General features: G+C 39.6%; 2 long non-coding RNA genes across 2 annotated transcripts; both read right to left on the minus strand.

The window, feature by feature from the left end:
• Nucleotides 1-7,920: 7,920 nt before the first annotated feature.
• Nucleotides 7,921-10,552, minus strand: LOC311271708. Its single transcript, XR_014624464.1, has 3 exons — nt 10,413-10,552; nt 9,183-9,390; nt 7,921-8,343 (listed from the first exon to the last, which is right to left on the minus strand). It is a non-coding gene; the product is annotated as an uncharacterized lncRNA (long non-coding RNA).
• A 222-nt stretch (nt 10,553-10,774) lies between these two features.
• On the minus strand, nt 10,775-11,662 carry LOC311271709. Its single transcript, XR_014624465.1, has 3 exons — nt 11,574-11,662; nt 11,046-11,467; nt 10,775-10,953 (listed from the first exon to the last, which is right to left on the minus strand). It is a non-coding gene; the product is annotated as an uncharacterized lncRNA (long non-coding RNA).
• Nucleotides 11,663-12,053: the final 391 nt, after the last annotated feature.

The raw sequence follows: 12,053 nt of genomic DNA on the forward strand, positions 1-12,053 counted from the left end.
ATTATTGCATTGACTCCAATTGTTCACATGAAAGAAAAATTTAAAATGCTGTGAAAAATTCATTTTTTGAGGCTCAATTTTTGATAAATCAAAGGAGGAGAGAGGAAATAGGTTTAAGAAGTTTTAGAGTTTTTGAAAAAAAACTGAGTGATGTACTTTATAATTTTTAATAGGTTTAATGTACAAAAGTTTCTTCAATATTGAGGCTACAGTTTGATGAAAGTTCTGAAGCTGTAGCAAGTATGGTTGATTTGTTACGAATTTTCAACATTTTGAACTTTAGACGCTTGCTGTAGCACCACCATCAGGACTATTGGCTTGGGTTTACAGCTGAGGTAATCTGGCATGAGACTGGACCTTTGTGCAAAATTTGGTTAGCTTTCATCCATGGTCCAGTCCAAGCTATTTGTTTTTATTTAATTTAGAGGCTTGCTGTGATGCCACCGTCAGGACAATGGTCTTGTGTTTCATGTTGAGGACATCTGACATTTTGATCTGTCATCATCATCATCATCATCATCATCCTTGCTGGGTCTTGAACCCACAACCCCTGACACCAAGCACCAGCTCCTAACTGACTGGGCTACTTGGCTGGAAGTGAGACCTGCTGTGTAACTTCCTTTGTCGACTCAGGGAGTCACTGAGTCGACAAAGGAATTTTTGGCAGCTGTTGTCAAGGCAGATTTCAAAAATGGTCAAAATGTCAGAAATTCTGTTACCTGAACAAAAATCTGATAATACATAAATTGCATCTTGACAGCATGGAAATGTTGGTGATTTGTTTTTAACTTAAAGTGTTTTGCTTCATAAGAGAAAATCTGATGTTTAAAAATGACACTCTTACATTGACCCCAGCTGTTCCCATGAGAGCAGAATTCAAAATGTTCTCAAAAATTCAGTTTTGAGATAAAATTCTGATATTTGCCAAACTCCATCAACCATGACTCCAAAATATTCTCAATTTTTTTCAGGAAGATTGAAAATGTATTTAGCAAGAATTTGATAGTATATGTTTACAGTACTGTTTACAGTCAAACATTTTGATGCACTGTAGGCTTAATTTTTGATAAATCAAAAATCCAAAAAACAAGTTTTGTGGAGGACGGTCTGAAGATGCTCTCTAGCAAGTTTGGTGACAGGTGAGGTTTTGAAAAAAACTGAGTGATGGACTTCATAATTTGTAATGAGTTTAAGTGGACTAAAGTTTCAGCAGTATTGGGGCTACAGTTTGGTGAAAAGTTTCAAAACTGTAGCATGTACTGTTGATTTTGTAGGTATTTTTAAAGTTTTTAAATTTAAACGCTTATTGTGCCCCCCCCCAGGAGGAATATTGACATGTCCTTGGAATTAAGTAAATCTGGCATGGGGCCGGACATTTCTGTAAAGTTTGGTGAGTTTTCGCCCTTGGGAAGTATGACTTCCTCGGAAGAAAGAAGAAAGAAAGAAAGAATTCCTAGGAATACAATAGTGTCCTGGCAGCTTAGCTGCCCGGAGCCTAATAAAGCAAACATCTAGAATAATCAAACAAAAAAGACTTGTTATCAGCAAAATAAATAACAACCAAAATTAACAATAAACAAATAGCTCCAACAGTATGTTCTCTGCTCAGTGGAAGATTATGTATATTTTAAAAAGCCTGTGTGTGTGCGCTCTTGATGTTTTTTTAACCCACTATACAATGCACAAAGTAAATGGACAGCTTTAGAATCAGCTAGTAAAACTAATGATACTCAGCCTGCGTGCTTGGAATTACATTCATATTGGACAATTCTGCAGCTGAGGTTTATGTCTTATGTATGTTCAGTGCTAGTGTATGAAGTTGTGTGATGTTTATGTAGAGAAGTACAAAGTAATTGCGCAGAGGTGAGGTGGTGGATGGATCTCTCAAAAAGAGAGAGAGAGAGAGACGTATTGTGGATTGGGAAGAAAAAAATAATCCAGGCAGCAATTATGTTTCTTCCAAAATGTCTTTAGCAAGGCAAATGAATGGATGACATCATGTTGAGTTTTAGGAGAGAGATGTGTCTCCCATGGTGCACTTCCTCTGCTGCCGTAATGAAGTGACAAAATATTTCCTCAAGTTGAACAAGTAGAAATATTTGGAGATTGTGGACTTTCTTTACCTCGAAACTACTATCGAAATTACAGAAGAGGACTATTCTGAAGACTATTCTGCTTGATAGTTGTTTTATTTTTCAGTTTTAAACTACAAAATGCAACTTTTAACGTGCCAACATTTTTGTTACATCATATGCTTTTCAAACATGGAGTCACTTTCCAACTAAGATTTGATTGTTTGCAGACTTGTAAATGTAAAATGTGCCCCTACTGTGTATGTGGCAAGCCAAACACAGTGGTTGGAAAAGAGGATGTAATATCATGATTAGGACTACTTTTGGTTTATTTGCAGAGGAAACTTTCCAGGTAATTACAGAGGTGATAGTCAAGTTTCCTCCTTGCCTTAGGATTGTAGAAAGCACAAGAACAGCACAGCACAGCACAGAACATGACCTCGCTGGTAAAGCTCCATGTCACTGAATACACAGTTGTTGTTTTTTTTCATACAGAGACTGCATGTGGCTCGTTTTCTCTGTATGTGCTGTACACATTTTCTCTGTGTTGAAAAACAGGCTAATTTAGTGTGGAATGAGCCACAATGAATGCTGAGCACCTATAGTGTTACTGTTCGATCCCAGTTTATGTTCTCTGTTTCCTGTTTTATTTTGACAATGCTGCCCTCACGCGTCTAGCTTTTCAGTTCCTCCTTCCAGTGTTTTTCCGTTCCTTCCCTCACCTGTCCTTGTCCCTCCTCACTCCACCTGTTCCTCGTCCTGTCATTAGTGTGTCTGTATATAGTCTTTGTTCTCCCTCATGTCTTCGTCAGTTCGTTCCGTGATGTCCTGTTCCCGTGCCCTTCCATGCTGTTTTCCTCACCTTACTAATAACCACAACATAACAGTTAACAGAAGTGGACATTCAGAGCCATGTAAGGCACAGTCAGACTGGCAGAGCAGACTCCTAGGCTACAAATGCATTCAGACAGATGACAATGACAGTGTCATGGCCTTTTAATGCCATATCAGAAGGAATAAACCAATCTACTCCATATTTTTCACTTCAACACTGCCTTCTAGTGACACAGTGTGAAAATGCGGTTTTAGTCTAGAGTTAAGTTTCACTTTCTTTTTAGGGAGGAGGACATGGCTGGTGCTGCAGGTTGCTCTTGTCTGTGCACTGTGGAAGGACATTATGATGTACATTGTCGCTATTGAAGGCCATATCCGTACGTTTCTAATATTTCATACGTCCTTGTTCATTTATTGAGATTGCAAGATATAAACATCACATTTGTACATTAGATTAGCTAATTTGTTGGCCTATCTGCAAGCCTGTGGACCATGTAGCCTGAATATACATGTATCTTGCTTTATTCATTGTGAAATCTTTTATTGAACCTTTCCAGCACATTGTTTTATGTAATGTGTTTACACTTACCTTAATTTCTGTGATAATTTTGTTGAAGTCCATGTATGTTCAAGAGTCTGTATTTATGGACATTTTTGTATCATTTGTGTTTCAGTTTCACAGTGAAGTCATGTTTCCCAGAAAACTTGAAGACAATGCAACCACTTCAGTCTGAGAGTCTTTCTGAGCATGTTTGTTTGGCTAGCTGGATAAACTGCTTCAACCTAGAAGAGGGAGGCCAGCATAGACAGAATACATAGAACTTAGCAAGTCTAAAGTTAAATTCTTCCCTTTCTGCTAGGTCCGTGTTACTGTTCCTGTCAATCCGTGAAGCAGCAACCAACACGCTGAAAATTGCAAGTTGTCATGAAGATTTAGATGATGCAGTAACAAAGGCATGCTTCCGTCATTCCCAAATGTACTCCTAAAATATGAATTCTGAGAAAAAAGTCAAAATTCTGAGAAAACAAGTCACATTTCAGGGCGCCTTGCCTTTGCTGCATGTCATCATACCCACTTCTCTGCAACCAAGTCTCACATCAAAATGTGTAAGAGCTACATAGGTCCACAAGAACTAGTTTCTCAGTAATTGCTATTAAAATACATTTTGGTAATATTTTTCACAAGAAATGTATGTTTTATTTTCAAAATCTCAGTTCAGTGTAGGATTTTAAGTTAATTTTTAGGAAGAATTATCCAGGTTTTGCCAGAAAATAGTTAAAATGCAACATTTTCTATTATTGGTTGATATTGACTCTTTCAGTGAAGCGGCATAGGCCACACGTTTGAATCTTTGTGTTGTGTAGTTATGAGCTTTTATGTTATCTGTGCTATGTGTTTGATAATGTCCTTTCAATAAAAACAAAGATTAATCAAAAGTCTTAATCCTTCAAAGTTATGCGTACTTCTTACTCTTCCAGTGATGACATATTTGTTCTTGGTTGGTTTTCCAACAGGCTAGAGCATTGCTATCATGCTAAGGTCTTCTTTCAATGATATCCTCAACACACACAAAAAAAAAAAAAATCACCAAAGTGTCCTTGCTAATTTAACAATATAATGGCCATAATTTTTCATTAGTTCTGCTTCAGTCCTAAGAAATAAAGGGATTTTTGGTTAATTTTGAATAGCAAAGAAAGGCTAAATTGTCCATGATCACACATCACACAATTACCAAATAACACTGCTAGCCTGCCTACCCTTCGTCAAATGTTTTCCCCCCTGTCCACAGCCCTGCATTTGCATGTTGTGTATATTATATACTGACGTTTAATTGTCTAAAAAGGAATGTATTAATGGTATACATTTTTTTGAATGAATTACATTCAAATTTCGTCCCTAAATTTGTGTCCGCTATTCTACATCAAATCAAATAGATTTTATCTATTAGCCCAAAATCACAATCACATTGCCTCAGTGGCTGTGTTGTCTTGCTTTATCTTCAATAAGCAGACGAGGCGTGATAGCTGGTCTTTTATATTTACTTTCTGGTTTATACACATGTAAACATTTTCGTGCTACCTGCATGGCTACCTAGAACTGACGTACAGGCGGGGCTTCCACGCATGCTCATAACTGCTGTGGCATGCTGGGTAATGTAGTTCTCATCTTACTATACTCATAACATCACAGTGGGCTTTAAAATCTGTACAGTGAGTGACTGCAGTAGTGAGTCCTCTGTCCTTAAAGCCTCGATTTGAGTGAGTAAAAACTTGCCATATTGAGAAAATTTCTTTACATTTTTGCAAAAATGTCTGCTTTGGTACAGCCCTGACAACACTGACCCAACCCTACTTTTAGCAAAGCAACACACAGGTATGTCCAGAAGAACATACACTTGTGTTAAAAAAAGAAAAAAAGAAAAAAAAATACTTTCTCAAAAACATTCATGAAGTTTCAATAATGAATTTATTATAGGTCTTCTGAAAATGTATATTAAAAAATATGCACATACAACAACTTGAATAATCAATTTTGGTGCTTCTACACACAAATCCACACATCGTAACGCCTATATGATAATCCGTCATATTGATTTAGCAAAGGCTTCGTTGAAAACAAACGGACAAGACCGGGAGGAGGGTTAGCAAAACAGTTGAGTAGTGACCGGGCGAGAGGTTGTTATGGAGAAATAAATCAGAAACAGGATGAATGAAACCCCAACTTGAAGTGGAGGGATTTCATTCATCTTACTTGCCTTACTTGCTGCTTCAGTTAGCTGCCACGAGCAAATAAATAGGCTGATTTGGTGTAAACATGATAGCAATGTTGACTTGTTGTTAGTTACAATGCTAATATAGAGGCTAACGTCTCTGTCGAACAAATAAACAAGTGGTGACAATACTGCAGAGACAGAAATTGTCTCGACACCGTCTAATAACACAGAAAAAAAACTAACGGCAGCTTTCACAGTCATAAACCAGCATCTGCATGAAAGTTATCTGTGTCACAACATCCACAATAAAGACGAAAGATTACCTGCTCAACAGACACTCCACTCTATCAGCATCGCTTTTCAGGTCCAGATCTTCTCGGAGCATTCGCCTCCGTTCAAATGACGACCCGATGTTTACTCGGGTTTGAGCCCTCTTTGTTTCACATCTCCACTTTGTGTCTTTTCAGTGACAGACTTTCGATTTCTTTCAGCCTTTGCCAGTGGGGCAAGCAGAGGCCGCTTGCTGTCGCTCTGCTTTCTCTCCATACCTGAACTGCTCAGGGCAAAACAAACCTCTTGTCCGCTTGTAGTTTCAAATGCGGAAGTGGGTCGGGACCAGACGTGAGCAGGAGTCAATTACTTTGCAGTTTTGCAGGCGCTAGAGAGAATGGATTTATATGGTTCCTTTTGCTCTTCACATTGTGAGGGTCGTACTATTGGGCAATAACCACCAGCTAAATAATGTTAATAATAATGACAAATCTTTCAAATCGTAGACCATAGCTTTAAGGTGAAAATGGCAGAGGGGCATTTAACCAAATATTAGAATTACTGATAGAATTACGATATACATTTTCTTAACAAGTGTATGTAAACTTTTGACCACGACTGTATGTAACCCCCCAAGAACCATACTGCAAATAAGGGTAGCTAAAATATAAGAAAAAAAACCCCACTAAATTTGAGAACATTCTTAAAACAAGATAAATTATCTGTCCCTGCAGCAAGTTAATTTCACTTAAGAAATCTTGAAATAAGATTATTAAATCTAAAAATAAGAAGGCTCTGATAAGTATTCAAGAGGGTTAAAATAAGCAGAAATGGTTGATTATTAGATCAAATTACTTGAATTCAAACTTCCTACAGCACAAAGTGAAATGTACTGAATATAAGCAAAATAAAATAATACAAATTTTATTCTTAATTATAGCAAATTAAGTCTTCGGAACAAGAAAAAAAATACTAATCGAAGTAAAAAATTAGTCCGTATTAGTGAAGAATTATTAAGCTTTTTCATGATACAAGTTGGCTCTTCCTGAAATAAACCTAAATCCATATTAAAACTAAAACCAAAAACTTAAAACCAGTCCTTATTCTTAAAATATACATCTTGTTACGGCGGGGTTTTTAGTTTGGACCCAAATGCAGGGAATGGAGACAGGAAGTCAATGAGTAACGGATTTATTAGTACAAACTGTGATCACCGGAGGGTAATGAGAAGGAGAAGACCAGGCTTGCAGGCAGGTAGTCAGGAAGGCAGGCATGCATGCAGGCAAGCAGGCAGGCAAGCAGGGTTGGCTGGAGCCAGCATGGAGGAACACAGGAGAACAGGCAAGCAGGAAGCTGAGCAGAACGGCGCTGGAGATTTCTACAGGAGCCAAAGACAAGGGCATTAGCGCAAAGGCAAAAATACTGAAAACAGTGTGAGTGTATAGAAAATACTAAATAGCAGCACTCTGAAGTCACCGTATGGGATGTAATAATCTAGCACCGAAGTGGTGGAGAGACCAGGATAATAAAGCCAGAGGGTGATGAGTTGATCTGAGACAGGTGTGCCACTCTGCTGCTGCTGACACACACACACACACACACACACACACACACACAGGGAAAGGAGCAGGTGAGGGAGAAAGGAGAGGGAGAAGCAGGTAGGGACAACAGAACACAGAAAAACAACCAGACTTACATATAATGATATGTACACCAGTAACAGTGAGTCAAGGTTGCTGTACACTTTTTTACATCAAATTTAAGACGATTTAAGACTTTTTAAAAAAAAGCAAAACAAACAGCAATCAAAACACATAATATGCTGCTGTAAGTGCTGTGATTTGTCACGTGAACAAGACAAAAACAAAATTAAAATTAATTTGTGCAACACGACAGTGTAATAAAGTATTCGAACATGTCTCAGTTCAAGTGCCATATAAAATTTGAGACCTCTCGAAAAAAAAAAAAGAACTTTTAAGGATCTGCAGGAACCCTGGTGAGTTATTTCGGCAAATAACCTAAGGACACTAAAGGAAAACTTGTCAAGTAGCTAGCCAAGTCAGGCACAAAACAAGTTATTGAAAGGCATTGCAAACAAAAACAAACACAACAGACCTGACAAAATGCTGCTTTTCATTCACCTATTTTTAAACAAATGATTTCCATTCACCTGTTGCTTTCTTATATGTGCTAGTAGCATCTTGATCATGGATGGAATCACCAATTACCTCGGTTTGAATGACAGAGAGGACTGCGGCAACACATTTTGGTTTTGTTAAGTGCAGAGTGTAGTAGTATGCCATCAATACCAACATTCCTTCCCAGAATTCCTCCTGGGGGAGGGTGCTCACAGGCATCTTTCCCACAGTGACAATGCTGGTTGTTCCATCAAAAAGCAGCACTGGAGAGGGGAGAGGCCGCTTCTCCAGGTATAGCCCAGGGTCCTCGCCTGGCTGGAATAAAGCAAAAAGGACAATGTGGTGAAGAGTTTAAAGAGAAGCAGCGCTGTGCAACAAAACTGCTTCAAAGGGTGTGTGTTTATTGAACACATACTTTTTTTGATGAACTTATCAGGTTGCAACTAATGAATTGAACCAAGAGCACTATCAATAGACAACAGCGCTCATACTGTAATTTACTGTCGGAACAGAAGAAATGAACATGAATTAGATCACGTTTGGGACGGTGAACTTAGTTAAAAATTCTAAATTTATGAACTGTGAAAATTAATGATTTAAATTAATCTGTACTAAACTGAACTTTGAGTTCTTGTTGAACATGCACATAGTATAGTTAGAGGAGCTGAGAGGGTCATCGGAGTTTCCCTCCCCTCTGTCCAAGAACTCTTCCTAAGCCGCTGCAGGAGCAGGGCACTGAACATCGTCAGGGACCCTTCCACCCTCTCCACACATTCTTTGAACTGCTCCCATCAGGAAAACGGTTCCGGAGTCTAAAAGGCCGAACAAACAGACTAATCAACAGCTTCCTTCCACAAGCTGTTAGATTGCTGAACTGCTGATCTGGAGCATGCGCACTACTGCACTTCATGAGCCTTAGTCATAGTTTTAGTTTTAAATTATTATAGTAATATTTTGTGTGTATTTATTGTGTTCATGTTATGGGATCCCGGAGAAACGCAATCTCATTTTTGCTGCACTACTTTGATTGATTGATTGATGCACAACAATGTCAGTAGATGAAAGACACATCACAACCACTGAGCAGGCTTAATACAGGGCAGCCTGCACAGACAGATGCACAGAGTACCAAGGAGGGAAGTCAAGAAGCTTACATTTCGAGTGTCTTTGAAGCATGGATATGATTTTCATGGGTCGGTCTTTTTCCTTTGTAACATCTGCATCAATGAAAGCATGCCTGGCCTCAAACTCAAGGTCCAAAATGGGCAACATGGTCTTGGTTGGGGTTTGTGTTGGGCTTCTTGTACATTTTGCTCAATGTTTTGTAGTGCCTCGCCTGCATCTTCAGACTGTCCTGGCCAGCTAGAACAGGACAATCAGGAAAAGACGTTTCAATGTAAACACTTTTACACCAGCATCAGAAGAGAAATCACAGTTCATGTATATGATTAAAATACAATGCACAATTATATTAGAAAGTAATTGTAGTAGTCAGTACAGGCATAACAATGAAATACCGCATCGCCACTTCCCCCACTAGGTTTGACAAAACCGGAAAACAGTTAGCATAAGGAGTGTAAGGTACACCTATCAGAGGTAACACTTCAGATCACCTAAAGTCTAAAAAGCAATGAAAGCTTGAGTAGAGCAGTATTTTCTTAATGGAGTTTCAGATTTTTTTTAGAAATGGTCTATGGCAGTAGGGTGTGGTTAAGGCGCTGGCTGCTGGAGGAGAGGGAGGAGTGGCTCAGCCGGTTGTTCAGACAGCCGGACAGAATCAGGTAATCAGTCAGCTATATAAGCACGCTTGTAACCTGGTTCTGGTCTCTTGCAGTAGGCCGGGTCCTGAGAGAGGACCGGAGCGGAGACGGCAGCAGAGGCGAAAGGTGCACCCGACCCTCAGCCGTCAGAGAGACGGCTGCTCATTTTGTGTTCTCTTTACCTTTAAGTTGAGCCACGCATCCTGACAGCCATAAATAAACGGTCTGATCACCACACAACGCTGTCTCGTCCTTCCTTCCCCTCACTGTGAGCACTGAGGCTCACATGGTCAATTACCTATTCCATTTTATCAGCTTAATGTTTACTTAAGTTATATTGTGATACATGACTTCTACGTTAAATGCAAGTTTAAGATGCTTGATCATAAAACAATGTGTCAAATCAATTGAAGTAAGGAAAATATAATAATTTGTTTGATATTGTTCACATCAATGTTGACAATGATTGTGTCAGCTGATTTAAGTCAGAAAAAGTCTGTTCAGTAACATCCAAAACCTTAGACCCTGAGAAATAAGATATGATGTGCTTATGAATTTCAATTGAATCTCTCACCACCATCATAGATAACAGGCTGAGAGGTGGCGAAGGGTGACCAACCTTACCAACAATGTCCTCTGCAAGGTGCAGTTAATGGAGTGGTCAAAGTCTTGGGCAAGGGGTCTGAGGCTGAGTCAGATGGCAGCGGTGAAGCCAGGTGCTATTGTGTGGCTTCCTTGGCACACATGGGGGTGGCTGCGGTGGAGACGCTTTTCCTGGGGAAAATAATCGAATAATTTGTAAACAAGTATAAGCAAAATAACAGGAAAACACAGGCCAATAGCCAACATTGTGCATGCATTACAATGTACTCTGGCGCATGAGATGGCGGCAATTGTAGTCTCAGTACAGGTTTAAACTTTTTAGATGTACAGAAACCATAACTATGAAAGCACTCTTTTTTTCCCACTTTTAGCACACACCTGCATTGAAACTGTCTTCGCTGAGGTCATCATTGCTCTCAATAATTATGGTGTAATCACTTGAACCGCTTGTGTCACCACTTCTGTCACCATCTGTCTCATTGTCTGTGTTGTTTGAGCAGAAGAGTCTTTTTTGCGCCCCTCGTTGACATTGTGGCTTATACATTTTGGTGTAGATGGTCAGCTGTGGTGAAATATTGTTTGATAAGTTGTTTTTTTTTGTTGCTGTCCCACCCACAGTTTAGGTTATTAAAGGAAGAAAAAAACATTACTTACACAAGGCATATCTGTGCTAGCGTCTCGTAACATAGGGTGGTATAATATACAATCTTCTGTGACATTACTTTCATTTCCAGTTTGGAGGGGTATTTTACTTCTTTCCCCATGGGACTAGCACACAGGATCGCAACCAGGCTGGTGATAGTGTTTCTTATAAGTCTGCAGCATAGCTCCTTCGACATCTTGCAATCCTTTCCCTTTCCATTGCGGAGCAATGCAAAGTACTGGCTGCGCACCATCTCTAACTCTGAGTCTGTGTACACCACATACTATGGTGGGTCTGGCATTTTCATAATTTTGTCAGCAGTTTGGGATATGGGGGTGGAGGCTCGAGGCTGGCATGGTGGCACGGCACTAGTTGAGGGTATAATCCCACTTCCACTACAAGTGTTGGCATCTTGGTCAGTAGTATTTTCACACTATTACAATTGTGGGGGATTAAAAAAAAAAGACAATTAAGAGCATTAATAATATGAGACAATTTTGATAGTAATAATGTCATTAGTTATTCCAATGTGTATTTACCTTTTGACTGATAAAATCCCAAAGCTTCTTTCTCCTGAGAAAATTCTCAGGGCCAAGAAAAAGACCCTTCAGGTCATCACGGCTAAGGCTTTTCAAAGCCTCCTCATCAATACTGGCAGCTGTAAATTGATAAGACAAATATACACCGATCAGCCACAACATTAAAACCACTGTCATGTGAATGCCACTTGACACGCACCACCCATCCAAACACTGTTGTGGACCAAGTACACCCCCTCATCACAACAACACTACCCGATGGCAGTGGCCCCCCAGCAGGACAATGTGCCCTGACCACCACAAACACTGCTCAGGAACAGCTCAAGGAACACAATGAAGAGCCCAAGGCAGGGGTGGACTGGCCATCTGGCATACCGGGCATGTCCCGGTGGGCCGTTGACCCAATGTGGGCCAGTCGGTCCGCTATGGTTTTTTTTCTTCTCTAAATTCCCTCCAATTGGGCCGGCCAATTGGCTACAG

The sequence above is a fragment of the Pagrus pagrus genome (assembly GCF_965226575.1).
Source record: "Pagrus pagrus genome assembly, chromosome: 16".
Lineage (NCBI taxonomy): Eukaryota > Metazoa > Chordata > Actinopteri > Spariformes > Sparidae > Pagrus > Pagrus pagrus.